At 41.2% G+C, this 14,556-nt stretch overlaps 1 protein-coding gene across 5 annotated transcripts in view; it reads left to right on the forward strand.

The window, feature by feature from the left end:
* The window catches only part of FTO (FTO alpha-ketoglutarate dependent dioxygenase), a 412,384-nt gene that overhangs the window by 106,677 nt on the left and 291,151 nt on the right, over nt 1-14,556 (forward strand). The gene's annotated exons all lie outside the window — the stretch shown is intronic.

Here is a 14,556-nt window from a genome sequence, read left to right on the forward strand (position 1 = left end):
TGTGCCAAATGTTTGATGAAATCCCCACAACAACCTCATTCACTTATTCCACATTTATGTATTGAGTATCTATTCTACTTCAGGCAGTGGTGCCAGGGGTTTGAGGAGTGATCATCATTTCTGTTTTAGAAATCAGTAAGACTAAGTTAAGGTCCCTAGGTGGTACAAATGATTTGTGCTTGACTGCTAATCTAAAGGGTGGTGGTTTGAGCCCAGCCAGTGGTACCATGGAAGAAAGGCCTGGCGATCTGCTTCTGTTAAGATTATAGCCAAGAAAACCCAATGGAGCAGTCCTACTCTGTAACACATGTGGTCGCTATGAGTCAATCACCTTGATGGCAACTAACAACAATAACAATAAGTCACTTATCAGTACATGGAATGCGTACAACAGATGACAGCAAGGGGGAGCGTAGCATTTTCTCTGGATAAAAGGGCAGCATTCACAGATATGGGAGCCAGAGTTCATTTTCTAATACTTTAATTCCTCATTTCTTTGTGGTCCCTGGTGAGCCAATAGAGGCTCTCTGCTTTTCTGCTTTGAGTTTTTGTTATGGTGGTGGTTGTTTTCTCTACGGTCTTCACAGAAGAAACTGCAAACCTTCTCTGATGGTGTTCTGAATTTAACAAGACGTACTGAGGGGCGTATAGTGTAAAAGAAAAGGCAAGGGCCTTTAGAGACAGAGAAATATGGATCCGAACTCCAGCTCTGCAACTCCGATAAGTGAGTTAGGAAGCCCCTGATGGATTCTCATTAAACAGTTAGTACACATGTTGTTTTATGACATTGGTTAACAACCCCACAACATGTCCACACTCTCCCTTCTCAACCTTGGGTTCCCTAATACCACCTTTCCTGTTCCCTCCTGCCTTCTAGTCCTTGCCGCTGGGCTAGTGTGCCCCTTTAGTCTCATTTTATTTTATGGGCCTGTCTGATCTTTGGCTGAAGGGTGAACCCCAGGAATGACTTCATTACTGAGCCGAAAGGGTATCCAGGGGCCATACTCTCAGGGTTTCTCCAGTCTCTGTCAGGCCAGCAAGCCTGGTCTTTGTTTTTGAGTTAGAACTGTGTTCTGCATTTTTCTCCAGCTCTGTCCGAGGCTCTCCGTTGTGATCCCTGTTGGAGCAGTCAGTGGTGGTAGCCGGGCACCATCTAGTTGTGCTGGACTCAGTCTGGGGGAGGCCGTGGTAGACGTGGTCCATTAGTCCTTTGAACTATTCTTTCCCTTGTATCTTTAGTTTTCTTCATTATTCCTTGCTCCCGAAGGGATGAGACCAGTGGACTATCCTAGGTGGCTGCTCACAGTTTAGCTCCCACTTTTTGCCAGGCAGTGTTGTTGGCATTAGAGATGAAGTTGTGAAAATTGACAAAGATCCCTGCCTTCTTTCAGCTTATTTCCTGTAGGGCAGGGGTGGTGGTGGATAGAAATAAACAATGAAATAACTAAAACATGAATATGTCAGAAGGAAAACTGGTATGGAGATAAGTAAAGCAGGTAAAACAAAACAAAACAAAACAAAAAACCCGTTGCTGCTGAGTCAATTCCAACTCATAGCAACCCTATAGGACAAAGTAGAACTGCCACATAGAGTTTTTTTTTTTTTTTAAATAATTTTTATTGAGCTTTAAGTGAATGTTTACAAATCAAGTCAGTCTGTCACATATAAGCTTATATACACCTTACTCCATACTCCCACTTACTCTCCCCCTAATGAGTCAGCCCTCTCCCTTCTTCCAGTCTCTCCTTTCGTGACAATTTTGCCAGTTTCTAACCCTCTCTGCCCTCCTATCTCCCCTCCAGACAGGAGATGCCAACACAGTCTCAAGTGTCCACCCGATACAAGTAGCTCAGTCTTCGTCAGCATCTCTCTCCAACCCATTGTCCAGTCCCTTCCATGTCTGATGAGTTGTCTTCGGGAATGGTTCCTGTCCTGGGCCAACAGAAGTTTTGGGGAACGTGACCACTGGGATTCCTCTAGTCTCAGTCAGACCACTAAGTCTGGTCTTTTTATGAGAATTTGGGGTCTGCATCCCACTGATCTCCTGCTCCTTCAGGGGTTCTCTGTTGTGCTCCCTGTGAGGGCGGTCATCGGTTGTGGCCGGGCACCATCTAGTTCTTCTGGTCTCAGGATGATGTAAGTCTCTGGTTCATGTGGCCCTTTCTGTCTCTTGGGCTCATAGTTATCGTGTGACCTTGGTGTTCTTCATTCTCCTTTGATCCAGGTGGGTTGAGACCAATTGATGCATCTTAGATGGCCGCTTGTTAGCATTTAAGACCCCAGATGCCACATTTCAAAGTGGGATGCAGAATGTTTTCACAGTAGAATTATTTTGCCAATTGACTTAGAAGTCGCCTTAAACCGTAGTCCCCAAACCCCCGCCCTTGCTCCGCTGACCTTTGAAGCATTCAGTTTATTCAGGAAACTTCTTTGCTTTTGGTCCAGTCCAGTTGAGCTGACCTTCCGTGTATTGAGTATTGCCCTTCCCTTCACCTAAAGTAGTTCTTATCTACTAACTAATCAGTAAATAACCCTCTCCCACCCTCCCTCCCTCCCCACCTCGTAACCACAAAAGTATGTGTTCTTCTCAGTTTATACTGTTTCTCAAGATCTTATAATAGTGGTCTTATACAATATTTGCCCTTTTGCCTCTAATTTCACTCAGCATAATGCCTTCCAGGTTCCTCCATGTTATGAAATGTTTCACAGATTCGTCACTGATCTTTATCGATGCGTAGTATTCCATTGTGTGAATATACCACAATTTATTTAACCATTCATCCATTGATGGACACCTTGGTTGCTTCCAGCTTTTTGCTATTGTAAACAGAGCTGCAATAAACATGGGTGTGCATATATCTGTTCGTGTAAAGGGTCTTATTTCTCTAGGGTATATTCCGAGGAGCAGGATTTCTGGGTTGTATGGTAGTTCTATTTCTAACTTCTTAAGAAAACGCCAGATAGATTTCCAAAGTGGTTGTACCATTTTACATTCCCACCAGCAGTGTATAAGAGTTCCAATCTCTCTGCAGCCTTTCCAACATTTATAATTTTGTGTTTTTTGGATGAATGCCAGCCTTGTTGGAGTGAGATGGAATCTCATCGTAGTTTTAATTTGCATTTCTCTAATGGCTAATGATCGAGAGCATTTTCTCATGTATCTGTTAGCTGCCTGAATATCTTCTTTAGTGAAGCTCGTGTTCATATCCTTTGCCCACCTCTTGATAGGGTTGTTTGTCTTTTTGTGGTTGAGTTTTAACAGAATCATATAGATTTTAGAGATCAGGCCCTGGTCTGAGATGTCATAGCTGAAAATTCTTTCCCAATGTGTAGGTGGTCTTTTTACTTTTTTGGTGAAGTCTTTAGATAGCATAGGTGTTTGATTTTTAGGAGCTCCCAGTTATCTGGTTTCTCTTCGTCATTTTTGGCAATGTTTTGTATTCTGTTTATGCCTTGTATTAGGGCTTCTAACGTTGTCCCTATTTTTTCTTTCATGATCTTTATTGTTTTAGTCTTTATGTTTAGGTCTTTGATCCACTTGGAGTTAGTTTTTGTGCATGGTGTGAGGTATGGGTCCTGTTTCATTTTTTTGGAAACGGATATCCAGTTATGCCAGCACCATTTGTTAAAAAGACTATCTTTTCCCCAGTTAACTGACACTGGGCCTTTGTCAAATATCAGCTGCTCATACGTGGATGGATTTATATCTGGGTTCTCAATTCTGTTCCATTGGTCTATGTGCCTGTTGTACCAGTACCAGGCTGTTTTGACTACTGTGGCTGTATAATATGTTCTAAAATCAGGTAGAGTGAGGCCTCCCACTTTCTTCTTCTTTTTCAGTAATGCTTTACTTATCCGAGGCTTCTTTCCCTTCCATATGAAGTTGGTGATTTGTTTCTCCATCACGTTAAAAAACCCATAGAGTTTTCAAGGAGTGCCTGGTGGATTCAAACTGCTGACCGTTTGGTTAGCAGCCGTAGCTTTTAACCACTATGCCACCAGGGTTTCCAAAGCAGGTGAAGGGGATAGGAAACCCCAGTCCCTTTGGTGGGGGATTGCCAATTTAAATAGGGTGGCTACAGATGGCCTTCTTGAGAAAGTGACATTTGAAGAAAGTTTTGTTGGAGATATAGGTGCAAACCATGTAGAAACTTGGGAGAAGAATGTTCTGGGCATGAGGAACAGTAAGTATGAAGGCTCTGAGGCTCACATACCTGGAGCAGAGTGGCAGAGTTGGGAGGACAGAAGGAGATGGAAGCAAAGAGTAACAGGCCGTGTTATACAGGAACTTGCCCACTATTGTAAGAACATTGTCTTACTCTAGGCAAGATGAGAAGATGTGAGAGGATTTGGAGTACAAGTGTGACAGGATCTGACTTGCATTTTTGTAAGGATCCTTTTTACAAGGATACTGTTCATTCACTTCTATGCTGGCATCTCCCTTTTCCTATTCTTGAAATTATAAAGCTCGCTGTCCTCAACTTCTCCCCATGCTTCCATCCCTCAGTGAGTCACTGGCCCCTAGCAGTTCTGCCCTTCTAGAGTCTTTAAAGTTGTTTCTTCTTTTCCACTCCCACGGACATGATGTTAGTTCAGGCCCTCTTTTATCACCTTCCATTTATACATTTTTTAACTTTAATGGGTATTCCTTATTCCCTCCCTGAGTGCCATTAGAATGATCTTCCTGGAAATGTCTGATTTGTTACTCCTTGCTTTATAAATTTTGCTGGGCCTCTCTTGCCTCCAAGTTGAAGTTCAAACTCTTTAGCATATCCTATAAGGCCATTGACCAGAGAGCCTGACATAACCCTAGACTGTGTCTCTTGTCTCATCTCTACTCATTCCTTAGACTATGTACAACCTTTAATTCCTGTCAAACAAAGTGCTGCTACATCCTGACCCTGCTATGCTCTGTCATCACCTTTGTGCCTACCGTTCCTTGAATCTGCAGTGTCCTCCTCCCCTTTGCTGTCTGTTGAACATCTACTCCTCATTAAAGACCTTGCTTGAAGACCTTTTTAAGTTGCACAATTCAATGAATTTTGGTAAATTTACAAGTTGTGCAACCCTTTTACTTTTAGAACATTTCCATCCCCACAAAAGGATCCCTCATGCCTATTTGCAGTAAGTCTTCTTTGCCACCCTAAGCCCAGAAAACCACTGATCTGTTTTCTATCAGTCTTCACAGTTTTGTTCTTAGAAATAACTCTGAGCATTTATGTTGAGCTAAGTACTGGGGATATGATGGAGAATAAACTTGCTCCTGTTTCTTCCTTGGACTTGCAGTTTTGTGGGACAAATTATTAAACAAGTAATTGTTCAAATAAATATATAGTTACTAATTGATAAGTCCTATGGAAGACTTCTGCTAGTTTGTCATACTGTGGTGGCTTGCCTGTTTCTGTGATGCTAGAAACTATACCACCAGTAATTCAGATACCAGCAGGGTGGTGGGTAGGTTTCAGCTGAGCTTCCAGACTAAGACAGACTAGGAAAAATGATATGGCGGTCTACTTCTGAAAAAATTAGTCAGTGAAAACCTTAGGAAAAGCAGCGGAACGTTGTCTGATATAATGCCAGAAGATGAGCCCCTCAGGTTGGAAGGCACTCAGAAGACGACTGAGGAAGAGCTGCTGCCTCCTCAAAGTAGAGTCGACCTTAATGATTTGGATGGAGTCAAGCTTTTGGGACCTTCATTGGCTGATGTGGCACAACTCAAAATGAGAAGAAATAGCTGCAGACATCCATTAATAATGGGAATGTGGAATGTAAGAAGTATGAGCCTAGGAAAACTGGAAGTCATCAAAAATGAAATGGAACCCATAAACATTAATATCCTAGGCATCAGTGAGCTGAAATGGACTGGCGTTGGCCATTTTGAATCGGACAGTCATATGGTGTACTATACCAGGAATGACAACTTGAAGAGGAATGGCGTTGCATTCATCGTCAAAAAGGACATTTCAAGATCTATCCTAATGTACAAAGCTGTCAACAATAGAATAATATCCATACACCTACAAGGAAGACCTGGTAATACGACTATTATTCAAATTTACGTATGAACAACTAATGCCAAAGATGAGGAAATTGAACTTTTTTTTAATCAGTTTGTACAGTTTGAAATTGATCAAACATGCAGTCAAGATACATTGATAATTACTGGTGATTGGAATGCAGAAGTTGGAAATGAAGAAGGAACAATAGTTGGAAAATATGGCCTCGCTGATAAAAAAAAACACTGGAGATCTCATGATAGAATTTTGCAAGACCAACAGCTTTGTCACTGCAAACACCTTTTTTCATCAACATAAATGGCGACAATACACGTGGACCTTGCCAAATGGAATACACAGGAATCAAATTGACTATATCTGTGGAAAGAAAAGCTCAATAGAAAAGCTCAACATCATCAGTCAGAACAAGGGCAGGGGCCAACTGTGGAACAGACCATCAATTGCTCATATGCAAGTTCAAGTTGAAACCGAAGAAAATTAGAACAAGTCCACGAGAGCCAAAGTATGACCTTGAGTATATCCTACCTGAATTCAGAGACCATCGCGAGAATAGATTGGACGCATTGAATACTAATGATCGAAGACCAGACGAGTTGTAGAATGATATCAAGGACATCATCCATGAAGAAAGCAGGAAGTCATTAAAAAGACTGGAAAGAAAGACCAAAATGGATGTCAGAAGAGACTCTAAAACTTGCTCTTGAATGTAGAATAGCTGAAGCGAATGGATGATGAAGTAAAAAAGCTGAACAGATTTCAAAGTGTAGCTCCAGAAGACAAACTAAAGTGTTATAATGAAATGTGTAAGAGCTAGAGTTAGAAAACCAAAAGGGGAGAACATGCTCACCTTTTCTGGAGCTGAAAGTACTGAAGAGAAAATTCAAGCTTCGATTTGCAATATTGAAGGACTCCACGGGGAAAATATTAAACAACAAAAAAGTATTAAAAGAAGATGGAAGGAATACACAGAGTCCCTGTACCAACAAAAGAATTGGTTGATGTTCAACCATTTCAGGAGGTTGCATATCATCAAGAACTGATGATACTGAAGGAAGTAGTCCAAGCTGCACTGAAGGCATTGGTGAAGAACAAGGCTTCAGGAATTGACGGAAGACCAGTTGAGATGTTTCAACAAATGATGCGGCACTGAAGGTGCTCGCTTGTCTATACAGAGAAATGGAAGACAAGTACCTGGGCAACCAACTGGAAGAGATTCATATTTGTGCCCATTCCAAAGAAAGGTGATCCAACGGGATGCAGAAATTATTGAACAATATCATTAATATTGAACACAAGTGAAGTTTTGCTGAAGAGCATTCAAAAGTGGTTGTGGCAGTATGTCGACAGGGAACTGCCGGAAATTCAAGCTGGATTCAGAAGAGGATGTGGAACGAGAGATGTCATTGCTGATGTCAAATGGATTCTGCCTGAAAGTAGAGAATACCAGAAAGATGTCTACCTGTGTTTTATTGACTATGCAAAGGCATTCAACTATGTGGATCATAAGAAATTATAGATAACATTATGAACAATGGAAATTTCAGAACATTTAATAATTGTGCCCATGAGGAACCTGTACATACATACACCAAGAGACAGTCGTTTGAACAGAACAGGAGGCTACTGCGTGGTTTAAAATCAAGAAAGGTGTGTATCAGGGTTATATCCTTTCACTATGCTTATTCACTCTGTATGCTGAGCAAATAATCTGAGAAGCTGAACTATGTGAAGAGGTATGTGGCATCAGGATTGAAGCCTGCGATGTGCATGGGGAATACAGGGTGGAGAAGGAGGAGTGTGCTGCCACATTAGGGGGAGAGCACCTAGGGTTATATAGAAAGATGTGTATAACTTTTTGTATGAGAGACTGACTTGAATTGTAAACTTTCACTTAAAACACAATAAATAAAAAAATAATAAAACAACCTGCATTGTGCAGATGACACAACCTTGCTTGCTGAAAGTGAAGAGGACTTAAAGCACTTGTTGATGAAGATCAAAGGCTACAGCCTTCAGTATGGATTACACCTCAACATAAAGAAAACAAAAATCCTTCCAACTGGGCCGATAAGCATCATCATGACAAACAGAGAAAAGACTGAAGTTGTCAAGGATTTCATTTTACTTGGATCCACGATCAATGCCCATGGAAGCAGTAGTCAGGAAATCAAAGGACACATTGCACTGGGTAAATATGCTGCAACAGACCTCTTTAAAGTGTTGAAAAGCAAAGATGTCACTTTAAGGATTAAGGTACATCTGACCCAAGCCATGGTGTTTTCAGTCGCCTCATATGCATGCAGAAACCCTGGTGGCGTGGTGGTTAAGTGCTGTGGCTGCTAATCAAAAGGTTGGCAGTTCAAATCCACCAGGCGCTCCTTGGAAACTCTACAGGGCAGTTCTACTCTGTCCTATAGGGTCACCGTGAGTTGAAATCGACTCAATGGCAACAGGTTTGTTTTTCTGGTTTAGTTTAATATGCATGTGAAGGCTGGATCCTGAATAAGGAAGACTGAAGAAGAATTAATGCCTTTAAATTATGGTGTTGGCTAAGAATATAGAATGTACCATGGACTGCCAGAAGAATGAGCAAATCTACAATGGAAGAGGTACAGCCAGAATGCTTCTTAGAAACAAGAATGGCAAGACTTCATCTCACATACTTTGGACATGTTATCAGGGGGGATCAGTCCCTGAAGAAGGATGTCATGCTTGGTAAAGTAGAGGGTCAGGGAAAAAGAGGAAGACCCTCAACGAGATGGATTGACACAGTGACTGCAACAATGAGCTCAAGCATAACAATTGTAAGGATGGCATAGGACTGGGCTTTGTTTTGGTCTGTTGTACATAGGATCACTATGAGTTGGAACCTAACAACAACATAAAGGATTAGTAAAGTGTGTGACAAATGATAAAGGGGATACCTGTTTGACAAGGAAGGTTTCTTGAGAAAGTATCACTCTCTTTGACAAAGTGACCTGGTGGATAAGGAGTTAGTCCAGCCAGGTGTAGTCCAGCCAGGGGAAAGATTGTGCCTTGAGAGGAAAGGGGCTGAAGTGCTGGGCTCTTCAAGAATAGAAAGGAAGCAGTTGTGGGCAGAGAGGAGAGGACTGTCAAGATACCAGTGAAAAAATATATTTTGCATACTTTTCCATGTCATTATTAAAAAAAAAAAGAATTTTTTTAGTGTCAAGGTATTTATATGATATTCATATAGTTATGTGATTTCTGCGATCCTTAGAGTTATGATTTCCCTTGTTAAGTATATCACCTGTAGTTAAACCCCAGCGTGTATTGCATGATAGCAGCAAGAATGATCACGTACCTGTGAAATCATGTCTCTGCGTCATACCCAGTCTTCTTCCCGCCTTAGTCCCAGAGGTAGTATATTCAAAAATCAGAGTTCTTGGGAATTATCTGACTTTCCTTTAATGTTTTATACTAAGAGCCCTTTAAAGAACACAGGAGTTAAGGAATTTTCTCCCTTATCACTGCTGCTGGTCAGGTGTGCTTCAGTTAGAGTACACTGAGGCCTCAGAGACTAGCTCAGAGGATAACATTAGTTTAGTGATAAAATGAAAATCACTGCCCATGGCTCCAGAATGTTCAGTCTTCTGCTTATTGATTTGCCTTGCTCTCCTCATGAACTTTGTAAATGAGATGTATGAAAGCACTGATTCTGTTTTCCAATTGGGATAATTGAGGTGTAAACGAAAAAAAAAAACAAAAAAACAAAAAAACCCGTTGCCATCGAGTCGATTCTGACTCATAGCTCCTGAATAGATCCCTTAAAATTTCAAAGACAGTCCACAGTGGGATGCTCCATGACTTTGACCTTCGTCACTTTAAATTCATGATAACATATCTCAGATAGGCACTGTGAAAAGGGGGACAAACCTACTGTGCTTACCCAGTAAAGGCATTTCCCACATTCAGACCTGACTATTTCATTTTTCCTCTTTCTCCTCGAACTTTGATCTCTTTCATTCTGGATCAGCCAGAATAGGCTAGGTATGCTGTAGTAACAGACAACCTGCAAATCTCAGTGGCTTCACACAACAGTATTTCTTGTTCATTTTAAATCTGACTTGTGGGTTGGCAGAGTCACTAACCATTGAAGTAACTCAGGGATCCAGACGGCCACGAGCTGTTTACTGTGCCAAAGGGAAAAAGAGAGTCTCCCACTGGCAACAAAATGCTCCAAGCTAGAACTGATAGTCACTATTTCTCATGACAGAAGTAGTCCTGTGTTTTATTTAACATGAGGGTAACAGAAAGTGTAATCAGCATAGGGCCTGAAGAATGGGATGGGGGTAGAGGATCCAGAATATTTGGCAAATAATGACCAGCCCACATTCTTAGCTTATGACTAAGAGAAAATTGAAGCCTCTACCTGGCAAAAACCACCCCCAAAACTCCCCATCTCCCATTTTCAAATTTATAGTTCTAACTGAATTTATATCTTATTTATCCTACTAGCCTATTGCTGTACTATTCCTATACTATGAGTCGGAATCGACTCAGAATCGACTCGACGGCACTGGGTTTTTGTTTGTAGCCTATTCCAATACAGGAAGTATCTGTTCTCCTAGCCAAATGTTTTTGATCACATACTCCTATCAGTAACAAATGCCGAGCGTGTACCAGATGTGCTACTAAATGCTTATCACTTGGCTTTCTAGGGGGAAAAAGAAATGCTTGATTTTTAGTGTTTTCTGGTTTCCATGGAGTAAATAATACTGGTGGACAGTTTACCATCGCGACGTCACTGAACATGGAGTTGGGAAGAGATGTACACAATGAGCTTTCTTGAGTACAAACTGACTCCGTGTCACTGGTAGTTGTTTATAAAATAGACACATTATGATTGTCATGTTAAATGCACGTGTAGGTGTATATATGCATGTGTGTGTGCTCATGGATGCATGTGTATTATAGTACAGTTTGATTTTTTTTAGATTAAAAAAACCCCAGAAAACAGTTCTACCATCCTCCCCACCACACACACACACACACACACACACACTACATACACACACTCTCTCTCTCTCTCTCTCACATTGCTTATACCTCCCACAGAGTGTGTATACCCTGCTTGGGAGACTATTGCTCTAGACATCCAGAACTTGCTCCTTTGGGTATTTGCCTTCAACCTCTTCCTCTTTCTTGTATCACTGTCATCATTACAAACTCTCATGCATTCTAGTATTTTCCATTGTTAAAGATCATTCCTTGATCTAGCATTCCCCTTCCCTGACAACTCCATTATTCTGTTCCCCGTCATAGCAAAATCAGAGAGACTTCTATACATTGCCATCTCCACTTCCTCATCTTGCATTCCATCTCCAGCCTACTCTAATCTGACTTCCTTCCCACCCCTCTACTGAAATTGCTGTGGTCATTTCCATCAGTGATTTCCATGCTGCCAAAAGTAGTGGGTAATCTCAGTCCTCATCTCACTTGACCTCTTCTTGGCAGTTGACAATAGTACATCCTTCTTGAAATGCTCTTTCCTTTTAGTGTCTGCATTTCCATACTGTCTTGATTTTCTACCTAGTCTCCTTTGCTGAGCCTTCCTTTGTGACTCAGGAAATGACTTTGGTCCCTGTTTCGTTTGTGCTGTTGCCCTAAGGTGATCCCATTCATTTCTAGGCTTTTAAAAACCAGCTGTGTGCTGACAATTCGCACATTTATTTCCCTATCCTGACTTTCTCTGAGCTCCAGAAGTGTGTATCTAGTTGTCTCCTTACTGTTTTCACTTAGATGGATATTTCATAGATACCTTAACAGCTCCAGCTCCAAAATAGAACTCTTCATTTGTCCCTATTCTTCTTCCTACCATACTTGTTTTACCCTAGTCTTCCTTATTTCAAAAAATAGCCAGTTGTTTATTTAGTTATTAGATCCAGAAATCTGGAAGTCGTCTTTAACTTCTTTCCTTTCCTCATACCTTACATCTAACCCATAAACGTGTTCTTTGGCTCTGCCTACAAAATATGTGTTTTATCTGGCCATTTATCTGTGTTTCTGTCACAATCCTGACTGTCATCACTTTTCTCCTTGACAGTTGTAATAGCACCTAATAGGATTTTCCACTTTTATGTTTGCCTCTTTCCAATCTATGCCTGATATTATGAATAGAGTGATTTTTATAAAATGTAAATCACATTATCCTTCTCCCTTTGAAATCCTCCAGTGCACTTAGAATCAAATCCCAATTCCTTACTGTGACTTCTCTGCCTTTGGTTTTTATGCTCTAGTAAAACTTACCTTCTTTTTGCCCCTAGAATAGGATAGTCACTTTCCTCATTGTCTTTGAATTTTTTGGTTTCTCTTCCTGGGAATCTCTTTCCTAGCTTGTCACATGCTGGTGACTTCCTTTCCTGAGGATCTCAGCTTGAATGCTATCTCCTTAGAGAGTCCTTTGAATACTCCGTTCAAAGGTGGTGGCCAGCCACACCACTCTGAATGTATGTTCCTCACCACAGTCCTGCCAACAATCCAGTCTCATGCATCAGGCTCTTAAAAGGGCTTATTATGCCTCTTCTGAGTCTCGCATTCCAGGACTTTGACCCGTAATTCCGCCTGTTCTGGATACCGCGCAGAATCGCCCAGTTGTCAGTCTTTAGGTCAGTTCCTGTTTTGCTTTGTTGACCGTAACAGAACTGATCTGAACTGTTTTGAAGCCCTGCAGCATAGAAGGGGGAGGTGTGTTAAAATGGTTATTACCCAATTACCCATTTCCCTGCAGTTGATTCCGACTCACAGCGACCCTATAGGACAGAGTAGAACTGCCCCGTAGGATTTCCAAAGAGCTCCTGGTGGATTCGAACTGCTGACCTTTTGGCTAGCAGCTGAACTCTTTAACTACTATGCCACCACGGTTTCCGTGTGAAAATGGTGGGCAGCACAAAACTAAGAGGACATGTTCCATGTTGATCGTGTCTGGTTCCTTCCTTCAGGACTCACCCTAAAACAGTGAGAGGAAACAAATCAGATTCAACTTTATAGGGGTAAATGTAAAATCCTGTGTTTAGGTTTAACAAAAAACTGGTTGCATTGTACAGAATCAGGAGACTGTCGCTTGACATCAATTTATATGTTAAGTCCTGGGAGCCAAAAGTGGTGGCTGAAACACTTAGGCAGTCTTAAACTGTGTCAATAAATCCAAGTGTTTCTTTTCTTTTTTTTTTAGGTGAAGGTTTACAGAACAAACTAGCTTCTCATTAAATAGTACACATATTGTTTTGTGACATTGGTTACCAACCCCACAACATGTCAACACTCTCCCCTTCTCAACCTTAGGTTCCCTGTCACCAGCTTTCATGTCCTCTCTTGCCTTCTAGTCCTTACCCTTAGGCTGGTGTGCCCCTTTAATGTCGTTTTGTTTTATGGGCCTGTCTGATCTTTGGCTGAATGGTGAACCTCAGGAATGATTTCATTACTGAGCTAAAAGGGTGTCAGGGTCCATACTCTAAGGGTTTCTCCAGTCTCTGGCAGGCCAGTAAGCCAAGTATTTCTATATTAAACCAAACCAAACCCACTGCCGTTGAGTCGATTCCAACTCTTAGTAAACCTATAGGACAAAGTAGAACTATCCCCATAGGGTTTCCAGGGCTTGTAAATGGAAGCGGGCTGCCACATCTTTCTCCTGCAGGCTCCTGGTGGATTCCAGCTGCTAACCAAGCGCTTAACCACTATGCCACCAGGAGGGAGTTTTTTTTATAGTATTCTACTGTGACACCAGTAAAATTGTTACAGCTTTGTGGAATTGCCATCGAATACCTCATTTATTCATTTGTTCAGCATTTAATGAGTACATTCTGGGCACTAGTATTATAGTAGTGACAAAATTGTTACAGCTCGTGGAAAAAAAAAATTTTTTTTTTTTTCATTCATGGAATTTAGTATCTAACTTCCAAAGAGAAGTGAGTTCCCTTTCAGTGAAAGTGTTGAAGCAGATATAAGCTGTTATTTACTGAGAAGTCCAGTCGAGTGGTTAAGAACTCAGGTTCTGGAGCCAGACTCTGGAACCCAGAGGGTTCAAATTCCAGTTCCAATATTTATCAACTGTGTGACTTTGGGCAAGTTTTAAAGGTCTCTGTGCTTCAGTGTTCGCATCTGTATACTGGAGATAACAGTACTACCTCGTAAAGCTGTTGTGAGAATTAAATGAGTTGGTGCATATAAATCATTTAGAATAGTGCTCGGTGCATAGTGTTAAAACAAAAACCATACTAAGCGGATAATACCAATTGATTGAAGTTTATTTAATATATGATTTGTACATTGGGGTAACATTTCAATTAGAGAGTCAAATAATGTTTCAAAGATGAGAGAACTCCCAAAGACTTTTATGCCCAGTCTTATCAGCACTGCCATGGATGAAGGGTTGGAACAGAACTGATAAACACTTTGTGGTCAGGGAGGATTTCATACCACATTGTTTTGAAGAACAATTAAAATAATTACTGATTTGCCTTTAAACACAGCTCCAGTCTGACCCTTGGAGTCTTGTTTCCTGAAACTGACTGGATTC

The sequence above is a fragment of the Elephas maximus genome, chromosome 21 (assembly GCF_024166365.1).
Source record: "Elephas maximus indicus isolate mEleMax1 chromosome 21, mEleMax1 primary haplotype, whole genome shotgun sequence".
NCBI classification, from domain to species: Eukaryota; Metazoa; Chordata; class Mammalia; order Proboscidea; family Elephantidae; genus Elephas; species Elephas maximus.